The 22,689-nt window shown below is 35.7% G+C and overlaps 1 long non-coding RNA gene across 1 annotated transcript; it reads right to left on the bottom strand.

The window, feature by feature from the left end:
* Nucleotides 1-835: 835 nt before the first annotated feature.
* Nucleotides 836-2,425, bottom strand: LOC138137214 (uncharacterized). Its single transcript, XR_011161622.1, has 2 exons — nt 1,891-2,425; nt 836-1,846 (listed from the first exon to the last, which is right to left on the bottom strand). It is a non-coding gene; the product is annotated as an uncharacterized lncRNA (long non-coding RNA).
* Nucleotides 2,426-22,689: the final 20,264 nt, after the last annotated feature.

Below are 22,689 nucleotides of genomic sequence, written 5' to 3'. Positions count from 1 at the left end.
TCCCTTGGGAAGCGGAAGAAACTGTAATTACAATTACGAGTATTGTTTTTACACTGTGTAGCACTACAATAACGGCGCCTTGTTTTATCCATATTGCGTGGTCCGTGATTAATTGTTGTACTCTACACTGAAGACAATATATATTGCACTTAAGATTACTGTGTAGCATTACTATTCCATTTTGGCCGGGCCGTTTGCGGGACTGTAACAGCGCTACTGGACCACCCGGAGTTAGCATTAAAAAAACAAAAAAGGTATTGACGACGACGTCTCGTACCGACGCGAGGCGCCCACCTTCCCTGACATTTTTGGGTCGCTCATTTCATTTAAAGTAACTTCATTTCGTGCAAACTGTGCCAGCCACTGCCACGGGGCGGCTGGCTGCGATTCATCTTTGTCTCGTACCCAATTTTTCTATTCTTCTTCTTAATCTCTCGCTCTTTCTGGTGACGATTTTGAGATAATAGGTATACTTCGGGAACAAGAAATTGGAATTTTAGCTTCTTCACTTCCAATAGGTTTAGGCAAAGCCGTCTCTATTTAACAAGCCGTGCTGTTACGTTTGGCAACGTCGCATCGACGCTTGAAAGTAGTCCTATCGAGACTTTGTCTAAGTTTAGACTAAAGAGCGAAATATGAATATTAAGAATTGAACACATTAATAAAACATACTTTTAATTTAATTATTTATTGATCATAGACTAAACAGAAAACGCTTAATTTACATTTTTACACACTACTTATAGGTTTTAATTTTACGCTTTTTACCTTTACTTTGCACTTCTTTCGACCGTGAAAAATCATTTCTAATTATGGTATAATTGTTAAGTAAATATTACTAATGTAAGATTTATTTTACATAAAGAACAAATAACTCACAACACATTCAAAAATCCAACAGGACAATTACATATCTAATTTACTGAATATGAAAATGGCACAGCCGTGTGCTCCAGGCAACAGTCAGCCAGAAAGTGGTGAATGTTGACAGGCGGCGGTGACTCGGTACGTCTAGAGTTCTAGAACGTGTCCTTTTTCAAAACATAGGATCTCGTTCCTAACACGGCCATCCTGACAGGACTTCGTTCTCGAAGTTGAGGAGGCGACTGGGGAAACGACTACTGAACAACGATTCTGCAACATGAAAGCACACAAGTTAACAAACTCTCCGTCCTAAGACGTCTCTAAAACAAAACATTCGTCTGATCAAGCTCACAGACGTCGAACTCCTTTTATTGAGTTCCATCTGAAGACTAAAGCTTGCAGATGTTAAAGACATTCTTGATCAACCCATCTGAAGACTAAAGCTCGCAGATGTTAAAGACATTTTTGATCAGCCCATCTGAAGACTAAAGCTCGCAGATGTTAAAGACATTTTTGATCAGCCCATCTGAAGACTAAAGCTCGCAGATGTTAAAGACATTTTGATCAACCCATCTGAAGACTAAAGCTCGCAGATGTTAAAGACATTTTTGATCAACCCATCTGAAGACTAAAGCTCGCAGATGTTAAAGACATTTTTGATCAACCCATCTGAAGACTAAAGCTCGCAGATGTTAAAGACATTTTTGATTGTTCATTTTCCAACTCTGCTTCCAAAAACTCAAGCAGGTCGTCCATATCAAGAGCCACACTCCAATCTTTGGGCCACGGACGCAGTTGCTCCTTTGCCGCCTTGGTGATAGCATTCCGGTCCAAACGGCGAATCTCGAATCGGCCTTCGGGGGTCACACTTATAATCTCATACGGCCCCATAAACTCGTATTCCTGTTTAGATTTGTGCATAGTCGAATCACGGTGCATGAGGACAACATCTCCAACATTGTATCGACCAGTGTTACGTCGTCTGGTATTTACGGCACCCAGGTTAGGGGAGTTTACTTTCCTCACCAGCTCGCGATCTGCATTTATGTTGCGTATCGGGCGAACATCATCGGTCAGATTTTGTACCATCGACTGGACTAAAGGAGTTGAGGCCCTAATACCCAACAATGCCTGCAGTGGTGTCATTCCGATTGTTTTTTGAATGGTGGTGTTCAGTACTAATTGAATTTTCCATAGGTGGCTCGACCATTCTGACTGCACAGAAACTTCTATCCGAATTAAGTTCATTATTGTCCGCATATACCTTTCCACCTGTCCATTACCGCGGTGTACGTCGGGAGTAACAAAATGATATTTAACACCCCATTGGTCAAGAAATTTAGCTAGATCTAAATTCTGAAAATTGCGCCCAGCATCGGTTATAATCCGTTTCGGTGCCCCGAATAATGAAAAGAAATTTTGTATGTGTTCTCTCGTTTCTTTTGGTAGTAATAGACAAAATTTGGTAAAAGCATCAATGAAAACCAAGACGTGTTTATGACCATCTACTGTCGGGGTGAGAGGTCCTAAACAGTCAGCGTGAACAGTATGCAAGGGTTCATCGGGCTTAGGCAGAGGCGCGATGTACCCCTGCAATGGACCAGTGCGAGTCTTCTTCACAGCACACGGGAGACAATGTTTTACATAATTTTTAACAAAATTTCTCATCCGTGGAAACCAGAAATGTTGTCGGATCGATTCTAATGTTTTTTCGGTGCCAATGTGGCATTGTTCGTCATGAAAAATGCGCAACAACCCTAGTCTACTTTGACGAGGCACGAACCAACGCAGAGTATTCGCACCATCGGAATTCAACTCTTGATGGAGTAGCATACCGTCTTTTCAACATATTGCTTGGGGTCTAGTTTTCCGTCTCTAAGGGAGGACAATAATCTCTGAACTTCTTCATTGCCTCTTTGCGCAGCGCGCAACCAATCGTTATGTGCCACACGACGAACGGAAACAGGGTTACGACTAAGAAAATCGACGTGTGACAATGAACTGCCCTTACGGTATTCAAGGGTAAAGTTAAAATCCTGCATGTAGGACCACCACCGGGCTACTCGTGGTAGGAGGGTCTTTTTGTTAGCAGTGGATTTGACCGCGTTGCAGTCTGTAACGATTACAAATTCGATCCCCAAAAGATGATATACACGAAAAAATTTTAATGAATTAACAATGGCCAACGTTTCCAATTCATACGAGTGATATTTGGCTTCTGTTTGCGTAGTACGCTTGCTAAAGTAAGCAATTACTCGAGTCTGTCCGTCACATTTTTGTATTAGAATACCACCGTAACCAACCGCGCTCGCGTCAGTATGGAGCTCTGTGGGGAGCGTAGCATCGTAGATAGCGAGTAAGGGTCTACTTGTTAGATGAGTTACCACATATTCTCGCGCCTTATCTTGTTCAGCACCCCAACGAAAAGGTTCATCAAGCTTTGTGAGCTTAGTAATACAAGACGTCGCTGATGCGAAGTTGGGCACAAATTTTCGGAAATAACCAGCCAACCCCATAAATTGGCGCACCTGTTTGGGGTTCGTAGGGGTTGGGGAGCTCACCAACGCACGAACCTTATCCGCATCAGGGCGAATCCTATCTGATGAAATTTCGCGGCCAAGATATTTGACTGACGACTGTAGGAATTTACATTTCGAAATATTTAGCGAAAACCCCGCTACTTTCAGGGCCTCCAATATTAGTTGGAGGAACTCTAAACCCTCTCCTACCGTTGCAGACGGAATCAAAATATCATCGAGATACACTACTGCTATGGAATCCTTTAAGGCACCTAACGCATTCAACAAAGCCCTCTGGAACACCGCGGGGGCATTTGCGAGCCCGAATGGCATCCGCAAGTAGTCATAGTGCCCGTCAGGAGTAATGAGACCTTGTTTTCTCGATCGATTCGTCACTAATGGGGATCTGATGAAAACCAGAAGCTAAATCAAGGGACGTGAAGAATTTTCCTTTTCCCAACCTGTCCAGTTGGTCATCGATTAGTGGCAATGGATAGCGGTCTTTGATTGTATGGGAATTTCATTCGCGGTAATCTACACACATCCTGTAATTCCCATCTTTTTTTTTCACCAGCAGGATCGGACTAGCGTGGGGGGACTCGCTTTCGCGAATGATCTCATGTTCCAGCAAACTTGTGACTATTTCCCTAACAGCAATTCGTTCCGTCAAAGCAAGACGAGGCGCCGGTCGATTGACTATGTGGTTATCAATTAATCTTATTGTTAAATTAGCCGTTTTTATAGCTGGAACATTATACCCTGAAGTTATGAGTTCGGAATACGCGTTCAATAGGGCTATGACATCATCGGCATACACAGAAGGCACGTCGTAAACTTGAATCTGAGACGTCCGACCTTCGAAGGCGCGTCGTACGGCTGGGACCTGCTCACGTAAAACATGCGTTCCAGAGTGATCGGTTACAGTAAACAATTCAGAGTCGTGGAATAAGTTGCAACCGATAAGAACATCGAAATCCAACATGCCGTCCGGAACGATTATAAAAACCAATTCGGTACTCTGGCATGTAATTTCCACCTTGTCGTCCCACCCGTAGGTAGATCTGCGCGTATTCGTCGGCCGCATGAAGTCAGTCGTTGACGTTACCCGTCAATGGATTGAATTCATTAAGAATGCCGCTAGAGATGGTTCCGACGCTTACCTCAGTCCGTGGTTTAACCTGTCTTACCACCTCGGACATGCCCTTGAGGATAACTTCGCTCACGCGGGAGACCGTCTCCTCCGTGCGCTGGCAGCTGGTGCGGCTCTCGCTCAGGTGTCGCCTCCGCGATTTCCCAGAACGGCCCTCGGTTGTTGACCTCGGGCTCCAGTGACGATGACGCCGTTTCTCCTTCCCCGACCGACGACGCTTGGGTCGACGCTCATGAGACCTGGCCCTGGACCTGCTACCCCGAAGTTCCAACTCCTGGGATCCAGATCCGGAGCGTGATCTCCTCGAGGCTCGTGAACGGGGCATTGTTTTTTTTTTTCGCACTTATTCACTGAGACTAACTAACTAACTACTCTTTTCACTACACTACTTTTCGGGTCTTTTATCCCACTTCTGATGTAAGATTTATTTTACATAAAGAACAAATAACTCACAACACATTCAAAAATCCAACAGGACAATTACATATCTAATTTACTGAATATGAAAATGGCACAGCCGTGTGCTCCAGGCAACAGTCAGCCAGAAAGTGGTGAATGTTGACAGGCGGCGGTGACTCAGTACGTCTAGAGTTCTAGAACGTGTCCTTTTTCAAAACATAGGATCTCGTTCCTAACACTAAAAATAGGGTAAAATAATTCTGCCAAGGATTTTGTTGATTTTCCACAAACGCAATCGATATTGAAAAGACCAAAAAAGTTATTATTTTCCAAACTAACATTAGTTAGATGACATAAAAAAATTTTTGTTTTGTTTTCATTAGAAATAATGAATTTAAAACGGCATCATTATTTATCGTAAAAAATATGGCATTCATATGAAAAAAGATTGTTATTACAAATTCAGTTGGTAAACTTAATCCACCTCTTTGTAAACTATCAAAATATTTTTTATATACCGAATTGCTAGCATAATCACAAACATACAAAGTAGTTGCTTCATCAACTATACAAGTCTCTAAATAATTAGTACCTAAGACAGAGTAAAATTCGGTGATATCACAATTATTATTATTATTATCACATTCTGCGTCCTGGGCTATTTCTTTCAAAGAACATTTATTTTCTTTTACAACTTTAAGTATTTGTCTTATTCTAATTTTTTTTCCTGAAAGAATCCAATATCGTCCAAACCTACCCTCTAAATTATCAGTTTGGAATTTTCCTGCCAAGACGTATGTTATTAGAAAATTTTCAAGAGAATAAGTGACAAGGCAAATTAAAACTTCCGTGCTTCGTTCAATAGCAGAAAAAGTATCCTTAGTTAAACCAATGCAAATCTTTTCATCACATAATAGTGCCCACTTTTTAACCCAAAAAACAAATTTTGATAAATATTAAACTTTTGGATCATCAACATTAAAAATTGGTCCCGACCATTCATTCGCAGTTTTCTTTTAATGCAGCAATAGTTGAATAATGGGAAACATTATCAACTAGTCTAACATTCTGTCTTTCTATGTTATTAGGATATAATGACTTATCAATTATCATGAAGTTAAAATGCTTCAAAATCCGGGTATAAAAAAATACATTTATAATTTTTGATGTTGAGACAATTATTTCTTACATTTTTGAAAATATGCACAAAGTCATACGGTAAATCCAAAGGTGAATTCGTAAAACTTGCATTCGAAGTAAAATATTTTGTTTCGCAAAATAATTTGAACATCGATTGGTTAACTCTATTGTTGTCAGAATTAGCAACTATCACTTTGAAATTAAAGCTTTGTACATACTGAATTACTTCAATTGTAACATTTTTTAACTATTCACCAGTTAACCCATTTACAGGTACCAATCTTTCAATTTCTTTATAAGATCCAAAGGCAGACGTGATCATAAAACTTAAGGCTGTTTTAGCAATTTGTGTTGGTCTATTTTCAGCAGAGCCAATAATGTTTTGGGCTTTGAAAGTCAAAGTTTGGTTTACATAAATCTCATCGTTTAGTAATGATACGAGGGCAATATTTTATGTAATCTACCTAGCCATGAAAGAAAACACATAGGAGAACCAAATAAATTTATTTTTCTACCTAACTACCTTTAACGCTTATACACTTAATACAACGTTTCTCGAGTTTCCGCATTCTTTCAAGAAAAAATTCTTTACGGCGCTCTGCAAAATAAGTATGAACAGCTATCTTTAGCTCATTTATCAGTGGTAAATTTTGGGCCCCTAGTTTTTTTTTAAGTTTTTTGAACAAAAAGAAGTTGCAGGGTGGTAAGTCGGGGCTGTACGATGGATGACGCAGTTCAGTTAATCCACATTCCTGAATTACAGCCTGAATATTGCGTGCCTTATGGACCTTGCAATTTTCAGAAAGAAGCAGATTCTTTTGACGCCACTATGAAGGCCGTTTCATATGAGGGTTCCAGTGATACACCCCGGTACCAATTTGCGGAAAAAAAAAATAATAGGGGCTTGTAAAGCTTTTTCAATTTTCATGGAAAATTTCTTTCCTGACAAGTTCTGGTCTGGCGTAAGGAAGCTTAGAATTCAAAGTCCAAACACTTTGTTCATGCCGAATCATCGTGCAAAACTTTCCAAACAATATTTTCAGATACTCCATTTCCCCTGGCAATAAAAGTCAACTTCCTCCGCCGATCTGACAGCACCAAATCTTCAATTTTTAAAAATCATGTCCAGTTCTTGCCTCAACTGGTCGACCTGATTTTGGATCATCCTGTGTAGAGTCCCGACCCCGGCGAAACTGCTCAGACCAAAATCTTATTTGAAATAAAGATGGGCCTTCATTCCCAAACACGATAATCATCCTTTGATGAATCACTTTTGGCCCAGTAGCCTCTTTTGTAAGAAATTTTATTCCAGTTCGATACTTGAGTTGAATTTCACTCATTTTAGTTTATAAAAAAATGCACAGAAGTCTTCAGACATAACATTTTGCTGAAACTTTTCTATTCAGGTTCAAAATGTCACAGCTATTTAACAGAATGACAATTTTTATTTTAACTTTTCATATTCATTGCTAGGTAGATTACATAAAAAATTGCCCTCGTACATACAATTCTCTGTCACTTGACTGTTTAGCTTGACGAGTAAGATAGTTAGTTACTTGTATTAATTTCATTATGAGAACTTACATGTAAAGTAGAAGAAATACTCTGGAGGTACCTTTTGTGGGGCAAAATAAGATATTCCCTAATAAAATTATAAATGGCTGCTGATTGAGAATAAATTAAAAATGAAAAAAAAAAATTGTAGCCGGGTTATAAGTCCTCTTTTTTGATAGTATTAATCTAATTTGGTTCAGAACAATTTCTAACACATTTTTATACAAAAACGAATCATTATCCTGAATAACCCTCATACTGCTACTGACATAAAACTCAGCTCTATTAAGAAGAAATTCAGCTGATCCTGTTGTAGTGGTTGAATTTTTAAAATCCTAATATCGAATAAGTACCTAAGTTCTCTAATTGTGATCATCTTGTTAACTGCAAATCACTTGGGAGAAGCCACTTAAGATCGTTTGGTGAAATTTCAGAGCCTTTATGATACACTCGCACGATTAATTTGTCAGAAACTGAAACACTTGACACAACTTGCAACACAAAACTTTCACTGTTCACAGCTTCAGCATCAATGTTCAACCTATACAACCACACTAAACCACCACAGATTTTGAAATTCCATGTTGAAAGATTTTTTTAAATGTGTTGGGGAAAATCTTTAAAAAGTCGTCATAATTATGTATGATGTCATTCTTCAGGAACTGCTCTATATCTTCAGCATGCCTTTTTTGAGTTTCTTTTCTTCTAGTTTCTGGCGATATTCTTTTTGTAGGAAGTACTGTTAACAGATAAGAGGGTAGCTTGTTAAAAATCGTAGGAATTGCGTCTGATGTCAATTTTGGATGCTGAAGTAACAAGTCTTGTGTTTCACCAGTTGCATTATTCTTATATACCGTATGTTTAAAAAAATTTTTGGTCAAGTAGGTTCTGAAAAACAAAAGCATTAAAAACGTATGGCGTAACTTAATTAATATTCAGGTGGAAATGTGTTTATCACAATAATTGTTTTGAATGAACTGTCATACCTAAAATGGCAATTTCAAAAAAAACTTGAGAACGGTTCTTTTCCCCTACGATTCTACGAGAATTGGGGTTGGCCGTTGGCGTTGGCGCTAAGATTTCATATTGCAGTACCGCGGAGGCGCAGACGATCGCTTATTTGCTTCGGATTAAAGTTAGGTTATGTACCCGGCGCGGCCATAGAAATAATAACCTATGGAACGAGCGTGCTAATATACGCGATACGGAACCGTTGTTGGCATCGTAAGTTAGGCAACCCGCTGTGTCCGTAAGGGCAAAAAACTACGAGTTTGCATTGATGCGGGCTTGAAATATCTATTTAAAATTCAAAAAGGGATTTTTTATAACAAATTTGTACATTAGATTGATACAAAACAACCATTATTGTAAAAGTTAAACTTTTATTTAGCAAAAAATCAAAACTATGATTTCATAACAATCGATAACGGGTATTAAAATTTATATATTCCTGTCGTTTAAGAAGACTAAGCAATTGCTACCCCTAAAATATACCTACTTATAAAATTTTAAAACTTTTTTAAAAGTAGAATAATAATTTATTTACAATAAAATTGCCGTTTTAAATTTACGAAATTTGGAGTAACGAGGTAATTCTACTGATTTTTAAATAAAATTAATTTAGAATACATTTGCCTTACGCGCGTTTGGTATTCATTCCGTTTCTTGTTTATATGGTGAATTCTGATATTAAAAAACACTTCTAAAATAATCTTGATTAACTGAATGACATGATTATTTAAAGGATCCTGATCCAAAATGTGATTACATAAGGTTTTAAAAAGATCATTGTAATTTAATTGTGTACCAGCTAACATTAACAATTTATTAATATTTGGAGCAGCAATATTATAAGAGATAGACCTAAATACTCTCTCAGTACATTAACAAATAGTTACCACATCAACAGCTGCTTTGATTAATCCACCACGGTTTTTTCTATTTAGCAACCGAGAATATGAAGAATTTTCAAAAAGATAATCAGTACATGTAGCGCAATGAATCATTTTGATCACTTTTCGCGACACAAATCCAGCAATATATTCTACCACGTCATCAATAAATTCTGCATTGGGATATATCATTTGAAAATCTTCTAGTTTGTTTTGAAATTCTCCAGATTCTCTCAATATTAGACTGTCTATTTTTGGCTTCACAGTACTGGGTACTGACAATAATCCTATATGTTCTTGAGGCGCTCAATTGGCTGCTACCGATGTAGCAATTTCTGCATGAAGGAGTAGCCTCTTGTATGCCCCTCGAAATTGCATAGCTGTGGGATTATTTGTAAAACCACCGCGAGATCTTATTGCAGAAAAAAACATCTCAATATGGTCTTGGCTGAGTTTGTAAGACAAAATATATTCCATATAATTATTTTTTGTAACTACGTCGTCGAAAAGGTTTCCTAAACTTCTCATGCAGATTATTAGGCCAACAAAACCTGTGCTTCTCCTTATAAATAATATGTTATTACCACTAGGATCTCTTAGAGACTTAATATAACTTTCAACCTCTTCAAAATATCGTTTAATTTTAACTTCATTTTTTTTCTTAAAAGGCTTTCGCAACGGACCATGACTTTCGAGTATTTAAAATATCAAAAATGTCATTAATAATTCTGCAAAAATTGGCTGTTGCTTCACTATTTTTAAAGTTACTCAGTCCTAAGTGTGCCCATTCACTTAACAGTTTATCTGCAGGCAGAGGACTGACAGTCTGGACTTTCAGTTCTGACTGTTGCAGGTCATACATTTAGTTACTTGAAATCTGCAGTCGTGCCTTCAGTTAAGGACTGACAAATGTTAACCTGCAGGCCGCCTGTAATGTGCTCCTTCACTTAACAGTTTATCTGCAGACAGAGGACTGACAGTCTGGACTGGCAGTCTAGACTGTTGCAGGCCATACATTTCTTTACTTGAAATCTGCAGTCGTGCCTTTAGTTAAGAGACTGACAAATGTTAACCTGCAGGCCGTCTGTAATTTCGACGTACACGTTCAGTTTTCAGTTGAAACTATACGTTGTTTCAGAAAAAACAAAGTGCCAGAAAGTATCTCTTCAAATCGAAAAAATGTTGCTATACTCGTATGTGTAATTTTACTTTCAACATTTCGAAAGAAAAAAGCAAGGAAACGGTACTGGGTAAAAGATTGGCTGCTTAAACGGAAGACATTGTCACATATGTCTCTAGTAAAAGAATTAAGAATATCTGCACATCGCAAATTATTAATTTTTCTTTTTGCAGTCTATTGTTGCACTGTTGTCAAAAGTTTGGTAAAATTGTAATAATTTCGAATATCCTTCTCCTTTTAACTTTTTGTTTGCATAAATTTTCGATTTAATTTTCCACAAAGCAGGAGACTGTCTGTAGATATTTATGAATTCCCCAATAAATTCAGTCGATTTGTCACTCATTTTTGTATGGTTTAGTGACCGATCGCACAAGAATCTTTAAACCTATTGAAAGATTTGTCTTCAGGCGACAACTGCAGATATTTGCGCACACACACACACACACACACACACACACACACACACACACACACACACACACACACACACACACACACACGAAGACAAATCTCTACAATACTGAATAGAAAAAAATATACAGTGCTATTTGAAAAAAAGAAGCTGATGTTCATCTGTCAAAAACTGGACGCAAGAATTTTTTTTTTATTAAGTTGGTATTGAAGTGTTTTCAAAATTATTTCATTTGATGTGTCATTTATTCAAATCGGATAAAAAATAAGCAAGATACAGCATCAAAGGTTTTTCGTCAGTCACCCTGTATATCGCCAGAAATTTTTTCTTGCAGTCTAACACTCGTGTTTGTCGCTCAAAATTACCCTCGGGCTGGCGCCCTCGTGTAATTTTCTTGCTACAAACACTCGTGTATCAGGACTGCTCGAAAAAATTTCCGGCAATATATTTGTCCCTTGGTATATTATACAGCGTGTAACAGAAATAAGTACATTAATTTCAACTGGTAATAAAACTCATCAAGAGTAACAACTTTTCTAAATATTTTTTTTTTCGTAAACGTTCTCGTTAATGAGTTAAAGTTATGCTAAACAAAATTGCCGATTTGGAACAAATGATACATAGAGAAATTGTTCATCGAGTTCTGTTACTGGTTAAAATTAATGTACTTATTTCTGTTACATCCTGTATATGAAAATTGTTCAGAATTGTTGAGACGCTTTCCAATCGGGTCGACGGCTGACGTCATAGTGGTGGGAGCAAACAAGCGGACAGAAAGGCAAGATTGGGCCATCCTTATACGATAATGTGTAGTATCCTTGCCTGTTGGCAACGTAAGCTAGGCAACTTGTCTTACGCGTAAGGGCAAAAGCGCTCCAATGTGGATATGCTTTACACGGAATGTTACGGTTTCATGGGCCAATTTCAAGTGGAGTTACAACCGGGACAAACCACGTTTCCCATGGCAACGTTGCAAATAAAACCGATTTCAAGTTCGAATTGTCGCGCGATTTGCATCTGCTATTTGCAACTACCTATTGGACGGTTGTAAGCAGTTGCATTCTGTTCTGTCATTTTTACACCGTGAAAACGGCTGCAGCTAGGCAGGTCTTGGCCGCTTTAGTTGTGGATGAATTAGTTAATCGTGGTGATAGCGACAGTGACGAAGAAGAACAAAGGTTAGCAAGAATACCTTTTAGTATTCAGGAGATGTCGGAGAGAAATCTCTTCCAGAAAACACGCCTGGACCGTCGTGTTTTCAATTATGTTCTGGAAGTTCTAACACCAAGTTTGGAATGAAATACAAGGCGAGGACGTTTCGAACATCTCACACCTACGCATAAATTATACAGTGAGTTTTTTTTAAGACTGGCCATAGGGTTTTACATGCTAAATTTTCAACCCCCTGTTAACTTTTGTTCCGATGAAAATATTCAAACCATTTTTGGAATAAAGTTGAAAGATTTTTTAAGCTATCGGATAGATTACAATTCAATATCCCAAACTGTCGAAAAAGTTGTGAAAAAAATATTTAGGGCGCCGAAATAATAGTACGTCGAGCGGCCGCCAGAGTAGCGCCATTGTCGGCTCAGATTTGAAAATTTACAATGTTTTTGCCGAGTTCCCAGGTTCAAATCATGATTCATACATCTGGCGAAATTCAGCTGTACGGAATGCATTTGAAGAGGGTGGTACTTTTCCTGAAGGTTGGTTAGTTGCGGACTCCGGGTACCCCCAGGAACCGTGGATTATGACACCAGTGGCAAATGCAACATCACCGGCAGAACATTTGTACAATTCTGTGCACATTTCCACCAGAAACCCAATTGAAAGAACAAATGGTGTTTTAAAGAGTCGTTGGCGTGTTCTAGACCGTCCACTTGCTTATGAACCCGGTAAGGTCTGTCAAATAATTGTTGCTTGTTGTGTGCTGCATAATATTTGCATTCAGTACAATTTAGATGTGGATGATTTCGAAGATCATCCTCTCCCTGACGACTTACAACCTTGTCATGGGGCCATCCCTGGGAATTATATGGACATTCGTAGAGATCTCATTGCAAGACACTTCACTCGATAATTTAGGTTTTTTGATGTGTTTTATGCTTTCAATTTTTTTTCAGATACATATTCAGTTGCATAAAGTAAAAGCTGTTGTACAAAAAAACACCAAATGATTAATAATTTTCATTTATTAACCATTAAAATAACAAAACAGCAACAATATATTTTTAATTTATATTTAATTTTTTTCTTTTGAGTTCTATGCCCTCTTGTAATAGTTCTAGTTTTAATTTTTTTAAATTTATTAGTTGGTCTAAACGACTGTTCAGGTCGGACCGCATTTGTCGCATTTCAGAAACCAACTCTCCTAAGATTTGGTTGGTTTCTCTTTGCAAGGATGTCGTTTCCTCAGCTTCTTTTAGTACCGCCTCGATCGTCCTTTTTTTGCCTCGTCTGGGAAGTGGGGGTGGTTTTAGGATTGGCGTAGAAGATGGAGGTACTACAGGACTCGCTACAGGATTGGGATCTGGCCGATAAACAAAAAGTTCTAATGTTATGATTTTTAAACAGATTTATAATTATTTTTTTTATATTCGTAATATTTTTGTTAATTCCAAATTGTTTTCGTATGTTTATAAAGAATGTGTTGATGACTGAATGTTATTGGTGATTTAATTTTTTGTGTATCAATAAAACATGTAGTTCGAAATGTACATACCTTCATTTGTATCGACCGGGTTAAGGGATGAGGACGGAAGATCTACAAAGGGTGGCCTTTCGGGAATGGGTTCTAAATTATATTCAGTACTATTATTTAATTGTTCTACATAAAAAACGAGTGGAAAAACAGTGAAAAAATATCTGAAACTGAAAATATCAATTATTGCATACATACCAAATATAATCACATCTGGAATGTGAGCTGTGCTCGTCGAAGGACCGGGATTGATTACTGTAAGTAGAATGATAAAAAGTGCAAAAAATATTACTTATGTGACCCTACCTTGACGCCTGAAGGGGTCAACTCCACCAGCAATCCCCTCAATGCTATCGGTACCAATAAATTGGGAAAGTTTGGCATCGATAGCAGAAAGGGGTGTATTGGCTTCATTTTGACCGCCCCCAGTTTTTCGGCCCTCTCGCTTAACCGCGTTGACTCTATGTTTGGCCCTTGTCCTTAAATTCACTCCGCAATTCTGCTGCCGTCCGTACTGTGGGAGCCACAGCGTTGACAGCGTCTACCACCTGCTGCCATCCTCTGTCCCGGTGGAATTGAGTTAAATTCGGACCCTTGAGAGGACCAAACAATAGAGCCCTTCGCTTCTCGACTTCTTCGACAAGCACAGCCGTTTCTTCCACTTTAAAATTTTTTGACCTTTTCTTAACCCTAAAATGTGTCGTTTTACACATCTGCGATAAATAAATTAAAAACATTTTGTACTTACGCTTTATTTTCCATTATATTTCTTCGTTTGGTTTTGAAATTTTTAAATTTGATTCGCGCACCGCAAAATTAATGACAACTGTCACGTGATCGAGAGCAAATTTGCAACTGCACTGCCTCCCCGGGCAGTTTGAACTTGAAATTGGGTTGTAAATTCCGTTGCAAGAGAATTGCAAATATTTGCGCTACAACTGCAGTTTGCATCGCTAACTTGAAATTGGCCCATCAGTCGACGTTGTTGTGATTTTGTATAATTATATTTGGTGTTATTTGTGTTATTATTTATAAAAACTGTTAAAAATTGTTTCTTTAAAATGGTGCAGTCTTGTGCAGCTTACAAGTGTATTAATCGTGCCTCAAAAAATTCAAACGTGTCTTTTCACAGGTAAGCAAAAGTGTACAAGATTAATAACGGGTCAATATGCACAAAATTTAAAAAAAAAAACGATTGTTATAACTAAGAATAAAAATTAGCACAACTTATGACCGCATTTCCAGATTTCCAACAGATTCGAATTTAAGGAAAAAATGGATAATAGCTACTCGCAGGGAGAATTTTATTCCATCAAAAAGTTGTGCACTATGTAGCGATCATTTTAAAGAAAATGATTTTGAATATAAAGTAAAAGGAAATTCAAAGTTAAAAAAAGATGCTGTGCCATAAATTTTCAATTTTCCATCACCTATTACAAAAAAATCAGTCATAGGGAAAATACAAAACGGAAACCAATTGAAAATAGGTAAGTTGAATATAGAAATATTCTTTTAGAAAAATTGGTATAATTAATAAACCAATAATTACTGAGGAAACTGATGAAGTGCCTTTGCCATCCACTTCACAAAATTTTCTTCAACCACTATCCATAAAAAGGTAAATATGTTATTTTGTGTTTATATAAAAATCATTGTTTTATTTTTAGAAAAAGAAAGGAGCCCTCAAGTTATGGGGATTTCAAAAAAGAAGATTTAAAATGTCCGCTTAAGGCGGAAAGAATATGGATAGCTGGCAAAGAAAGAATTCGACGTCTTCGGAATAAATTAAAAATTATGGAAGTAAGGAATAAAAGACTAATGAAAAAAATCAAAACTTTAAATAACTTGGCTGAACATTTAAAAGAATCAAAAAAGATATCGGAAGACTGCAGTTTGGTATTTAATGTATGAAATTTTAGATTTTGCATACATTACATTTTCGTATAAATGTGCATGTTTCTGTAGAGAATACTTAGTTGCATTTTTATCTTGCTTGCACGTGTAGATAGGGGAAGTGGGCCTAAAATGGGGTATGTAGGTAAAACGGGATATCAGTGTTTAACCCGCAACGAGAGCTGGCAAACTACTCGTATTAGCACCTAATGCGTGTGTGTGGACGCTAGTGTTAGTGGTCTGCTGTCAAAAGTGCGATCCGCTTGTGTTTTAAACAGAGAGAGTGATTTTATTGGTTTCGGAAGTTGTGAATGTAATATTTAGTGTTTACGGAATAAGCTCCTGGAAGAGAACAACTCGTGGTCTTGGGTTGTTACTGCGCATCAAATTGTCTTTAAAGGTTAGTTAACAAGCGATGCAGGCGAAATTGCTCTGAAAGACATTTGTTTTTCACGCGGTAATTTTAAAAAATTTAAGACAAATGTCGGTAAAATGGGAAATTTTTACGCCTTAAAACGGGATAGTATCCCGTTTTACCTACACCGGCCCAGTATTTATTTTTATTTGTTTTCAGATGCCTTCCACTTATAAACGAAAAACCGACCGCCAATCTTGGTCCGAAGAAGCTATGTCTAGGGCACTAGAGGCGTTGCGAAATGGAACATGTGGTTACTTAAAAGCTGCTAAACAATTTAATGTTCCAAAGTCGACTTTAGAAAGGCGTTTTAAAAACAAAAATAAACAGGCACTTGACCATTCAAAACAACTGGGGAGCAGAAAATTAACGTTTCCAATGGAACTAGAGAAACACTTAGTAGATTATGTTAAAAACATGGAAGCTATGTTGTATGGACTAACAACAAGAAGTATTCGAAGTCTTGCGTATCAAATTGCTGTTAGAAATCTGTGGCGGTCGTGAAAAAGTAGGTAAGTCGAAAATGTTAATTTTTCAGGGCAACGATTCAAAATTCCACATCATTCCTAAAATCCTGTAATTAAATAGAAACTTCTTTCTACCTGTACTTGCTTTCAATATAAGTAAATTTTAAACTGTGAAATCGGAATTATTTAACTCCATGATTTATTATTAAGGTGTAAACATCGTTAACTCATTTTTGAAATTATTTGACTTACCTACTTTTTCACGACCGCCACAGAAATAATATCGTTCATCACTTTAATAATGAAACTAAGTTGGTAGGATGGCACTGGCTACATTCCTTTCTGAAGAGAAACAATTTGTCTCTTCGCAGTCCTGAAGCAACTTCTGCGGCAAGAGCGCAAGACTTCAACCGAGAAGCAGTTGGCTCATTTTTTGATATTTTGAAATCGCTCCAAGAGAAACATAATTTCCCGCCATCAAGAATATTTAACGTGGACGAAACAGGTATCACTGCAAACAACAGCTCATCGAAAGGTAAGAAACAGGAGTCTAATGTGACCAAAGTACGAGTATCAAGGACCCAATCCAGTAGCAGCGAATCCGACGTTGATGTGGAATGCCTGTTTTGCGGTAATAACTATTTTAAAAACCACTGCGGAGAAAGATGGATAATGTGCTGTCGTTGCGGCAAATGGGCCCATGATGAATGTGCAGGTGTAAAAAGTGATGATGATGACGAATTCACATGTGATATTTGCCTACAAAAATAAAGTTTTTGAAAAATATATTTTCTAAATAAATCTTATTATAGGAATAATTTTCCGTGTTAAATCCATATCCCGTTTTACCTCCAGCACTTTCCCATTTTACTGACACTGTGTAGGTAAAATGGGAAATTGCAAACATTTACTAATTAACCACATGTAGCTACTTGATTTTTATTTTAGATTGTTTTTGATGAATATATGTTTAAATCAATAACTATACTATAGCAAGATTTACTTTACACAATTTTACAACACTTATTTTTTTTTTATACATAACGTTAAACGTTAAGTACCCCATTTTAAGCCCACTTCCCCTACTGATGTATGTACAGTATTTCCAGTGATAGAATCAACTTTTTTGAATTCTAGTTATAAAATCTAATAGTAAAAACTACTAAATATGATACAGAAGATCGTAAAATCTTAGAATAATTATTATGTTGCTACCAGCCAACAATTTTCTCGCGCGCTGTCTTCCTACGTCGTTCATGCGCACAGACCATGGAGGTAGTATAAACAAGAGGGAGCACTATTTGAAAAAAGCGGAAATACCGCGTAAATGCGCAGTGCCATCAAGTGGTACTAAATGCAGAGCGCACCATGTGCCTTTCCAGTGGCGTAGTAAAATTATTTTCAATTTTTCTTGCCTAGGAACGTTTCCTTAAGAATGATTGTTTCACTGCGTATTATATACCTACTTTTAGGTCAAGACTTTTTGTGCGCAAAGTAATAAAACTAAATGTTAAATTACATATATAATTTATTGCCCTCTAAAATGTATTTGTTTTGTATGGCTATTTCTAATATATTCTTTATCATTTTTCGTATCCCACCTCCACCCGGCGGCACGGCAATTTTGCCGGAGTACATACACTATTACGGATAATACTATCAAGTAATAGTGCAGTGCTTATCAACATAATTACCGGCGTCTCGCTTCCGCATTTTGACTTTTTTGTGTTTTATGTTCTGTGTCAATGTTAAGGAATTTCCTCACGATGTGACATGAGTATAATAATATACCTTTTTGAATTTCAACCACCAATGTGTTCTCTAAGTCCAAAATTTTTAAATTTTTAAGAAGAGATTGCGGTACTATTCCTGTTGCTGAAATTATAAATGGTAAAATCGAAATTTTTTCTAAACACCAAAGATTTCTCATAGCAACGGATAGTTCTAAATATTTATTAATTTTTGTATTATATGTCTGTGTTATATTGTGTGAATTTGGAACAGCTATATCTAAAAGATATGCTTGCTTTTGTTGTTTATTTAAAATAATAATGTCTGGTCTGTTATGCTGAATGTGAATATCAGTTAAAACTGTGCGATCAAAATATAATTTGTAATTGTCATTTTCTAAACAACTTTCTGGTTTATAAATGTAATGTGGTTGTGTATCCTTTAATAAATTGAATTTAACTGCTAAATTCATGTGTATAATTTTTGCGAATATATCATGACGTTTTTTATATTCGCTTTGAGCCAAAACGGTGCAAGAAGAAATGATGTGTTCAATGGTTTCCCCTTCAGTTCCGCAAATCCTACATTTATCGATGATCGATTGTAAACCGCATATGTGTTTTTTATAATTTCTTGTATTTATAACACGATCTTGTATTGCAAATATAAAACCCTCAGTCTCAGGATGAATATTTGATTTTTTAAGCCATGCATGAGAAGCTTGAATATTAATTTCTGGCTGTTCTAGCTCTTTAAAATATCTCCCATGTAAAGACTTTTGTTTTATATTTGCTATAGTGTCAGGTATATTTGGCTCAACAATATCTGAAATTACATTATCACTTAAATTTAAAGGTGTGTAACCTTTATCCGCTGAAACCAAAGCATTAAAAAAAGTGTTATCACGAGCTCTATTGAGAAAATAATTTTTTAGTGAAGCAATTTGATTGTGTTGTAGAATTTCTAGATTTGAAAAACCCCTACCACCATTTTCGCGTGGTAAATTAAATCTTTCAACAGCAGATTTGGGGTGATGTTTACAAAATTTTGTAAAGAGAACTCTAGTTTGAATATTTATATTCTGTAAATTAGTTTTGGACCATTTTATAACACCAAAAGAATAGGTCAACAATGGAACAGCATATGTATTAACTGCTTTAATTAAATTATTACCGTTTAATTTTGATTTTAAAATAGATTTAATTCTTAAATAAAATTGTTTTTCTAAATTTTCTTTTATAATTGAATGTTGAGTATGATTTGATTGATTAATACCTAAATATTTATAAAATTCTCCTTTATTTAAATTTTTAATGATTTCTCCTTCTTTAGTTATATATTCTAAATTTTCGTAATGACCACGACATATTGATTGCGTTTTACACTTATCAATACCAAAACTCATGCCAATATCATTTGAGAAATTTTCAGTTATTGTTAGTAAAGATAAAATGTGATTATTTTTAGATGCATAAAGTTTTATGTCATCCATATAAAGAAGGTGATTTAATTTGGATAGTGAGGTATTATTAACTCTAATATTGAAACCATATCCAGTGCTATTTAATAGATTTGTCAAAGGATTGATGGCTAGACAAAACCATAAAGGACTTAAAGAATCTCCTTGATAAATTCCCCGTTTAATTTGAATAGGCTCAGATTTTAATTTAGTATTGTTTATTGATAAATTTAAAGTAGTTTTCCAAAATGTCATAACATGTGATAAAAAGTTAATCAAATCCAAATTAATTTTATAAATTTTAAGAATTTTAATTAACCATGAATGTGGTACTGAATCATAGGCTTTTTTGTAGTCTATGAATGCGGTACAAATATTTCTATTATTTTTTCTAGCTTGTTCCATTATTACCGTATCTATTATGAGTTGTTCTTTACAACCAAAACACTCCTTAACACAACCTTTTTGTTCTTCATTAAGTATATTTAATTTTTGACAATGGTCGTAAATTATTACTTTAATGCAAGATGTCATAATTTTATAAATTGTAGGCAGACATGTGATTGGCCTATATTTTGATGGATTTTTAGTATCGGAATCTTTTGGTTTCAGATATGTTATACCATGGGCCAAAAACTCTGGAAATGTGTTAGGTTCTCTAATAAATCCGTTAAAGTGATCAAGTAAGCATTTATGAATACAAGTAAATTTTTTTAACCAAAAGTTATGAATTTGGTCACCTCCAGGGGATTTCCAATTATGTGAACTATTAATATTTTTAACTAAAATTTCAAGGCTAATTTGAATATGATGTGGATTATTACTATCTGGTATCTCATTTTCTAAATTAGGAATCCATTCTGCCTGATTATTAAATTGAACTTCATTTGACCATATGTTTGACCAGAATTCTTTAATTTCATTTATATTTGGTAGACCATTATTATTTTGAGTTTTATTATCTGCTAAATTTTTGTAAAACAACTTCTCATTATTTCTAAATAGTTTATTTTCAAATTTCCGTTGTTTATTATTTTTATATCTTTTTAATCGTTTAGAATAAATATTCAATTTTTGTAATAAAGTGTCTTTAATTTCTATTAATGTTTCATTATATTCGTTATATTTTAAACAATGTATTCTGTTTTTATTTAAAATCGATTTAATACAGTTATTTAGATGATTAGAATTTATACCCTTTAAATATTGAGTTATTCTACCTAAATCTCGTCTGATATTGTTAATGCGTTTATTTAGTCTTCGTTCCCATTTTGGTAATTCTTTAGCTTTTATATTATTTGTCTGGTCAATTTCTTTTGAACCATTTAATCTGATAATTGTTAAAGCTCCACTATATATGATACTGTGTAATTTTCTAAAACTTGTCGTGTTATTTACAAATTTAGGTAAAATGAATTGATTTAAAATTTCAATCATTGCAAAGAATTTTTTGGAGCTTTGTTGTTTAGGTAATAGTGGTCTATTAAATGGTTCTATATGTTCAAATTCGTTCAGAGTTCTATTAAATTCATCTTCAATTTGTTCTTTAAAATTTTGATGGTAGTAAAAATTTTGATTAATAACATGTATATCATTATAACTCAAGTCTAAATTATTTATGTCGTTTTGTATCGTGTTGTTTGGTGTTGAATTACTTTGATAACAGAAAGAGTCATTATGATTTGGTAAACTTTGTAAACTTTGCGGTTCAACAGAATTTTCAACTAAATTATTAGAAACTTCATTATTGTCAGAATAATTAATTGACAATTCTAACTTTACATCATTTTTGATCTTTTCTAAAATTACCGAAGGGATATAGTTTTTCTTCATAATGGCTCTCCTCTGGTCAGCTAAATTTTGAATAGTAACAGGAAACTGGGGGTACTTACTTTGGAATGCTTTAAATAAATCAAGCCTGTAAGTACTCACAACATCCTGTAGTTTCGTGATCCGAAAATATTCCCGTATAATGAAAATATTCATTTCCATAGTCCATTTTTTGCGTTTTCTAACTAGTGTAGCACCATTAGAAGTATTTCTACATTTATATTTAATTCTAGTATTTAAATAATTATCAACTATCGCTCTAATTAAAAATATGGTGTGCTCATGGAAAGTATTTACAAATATCTCACCCAAGTGAGAACTGAAATATCCTAAAACTTCTATTATAATTTTTATTTTATTCACTTTAATTTTGTCTTCAATATGATATAATTTTTCTGTCACTTTCCGAATTACAAAAAGTTCAAAAATAATAAACAAACAATAACAACAAAAACAATAAGAACAAAAATAATAACAATAAAAACAATAAAATAACACCCAAACACAGAGAAAATTCACGCCGAAACCACCCACACGTAAAGCCGAAACTAAAATGGCTGAAATGCCCAAACTGCCCCCTGCTGGGCACGCCACTGGAAAGATCCCAGCAGAGGGCCAACAGTGTCATCAACGCTTGCGCGCAGTTTGAGAAGAGTCATAAAGTGGTACTATACTTGGGCCAACCAACAGATATAGTAATAAAACCGCCCCCTAGTGCCCGCGTATTTTAAATAGCAGCTTCCAATTGGCTTATTCAAAATGTGCGCAGATTTTCGAAAGCCTGATGTACATCCACAAAAAAAAAACTTGACGGCATCCGCCATCCGCCATCTCATTCGTTTTAACCTCGCTTCGGGAGTTTGACCACGTGTTTATACAGTGTCCAAAAAAAAAGACGAGTCCATAGCTCCCTTATTTATCGGACGATTTTAATTATCTATACACCAAATTAAATGGTTTGTTAATAGGCTACAAAGCGGCTTAATAAATTCACGTATAGCTCCAAGGGCTTCAAGACTAAACTATCAAAATATTTTTTTTCAAACGGGATTACATACCTTTCTTTAGTAATTCTGATAGAGA

This window comes from Tenebrio molitor, chromosome 8 (genome assembly GCF_963966145.1).
Source record: "Tenebrio molitor chromosome 8, icTenMoli1.1, whole genome shotgun sequence".
NCBI lineage: Eukaryota > Metazoa > Arthropoda > Insecta > Coleoptera > Tenebrionidae > Tenebrio > Tenebrio molitor.
Note: the sequence above shows the minus strand (reverse complement) of the source record. Positions and strands in the feature narration are given on the sequence as shown.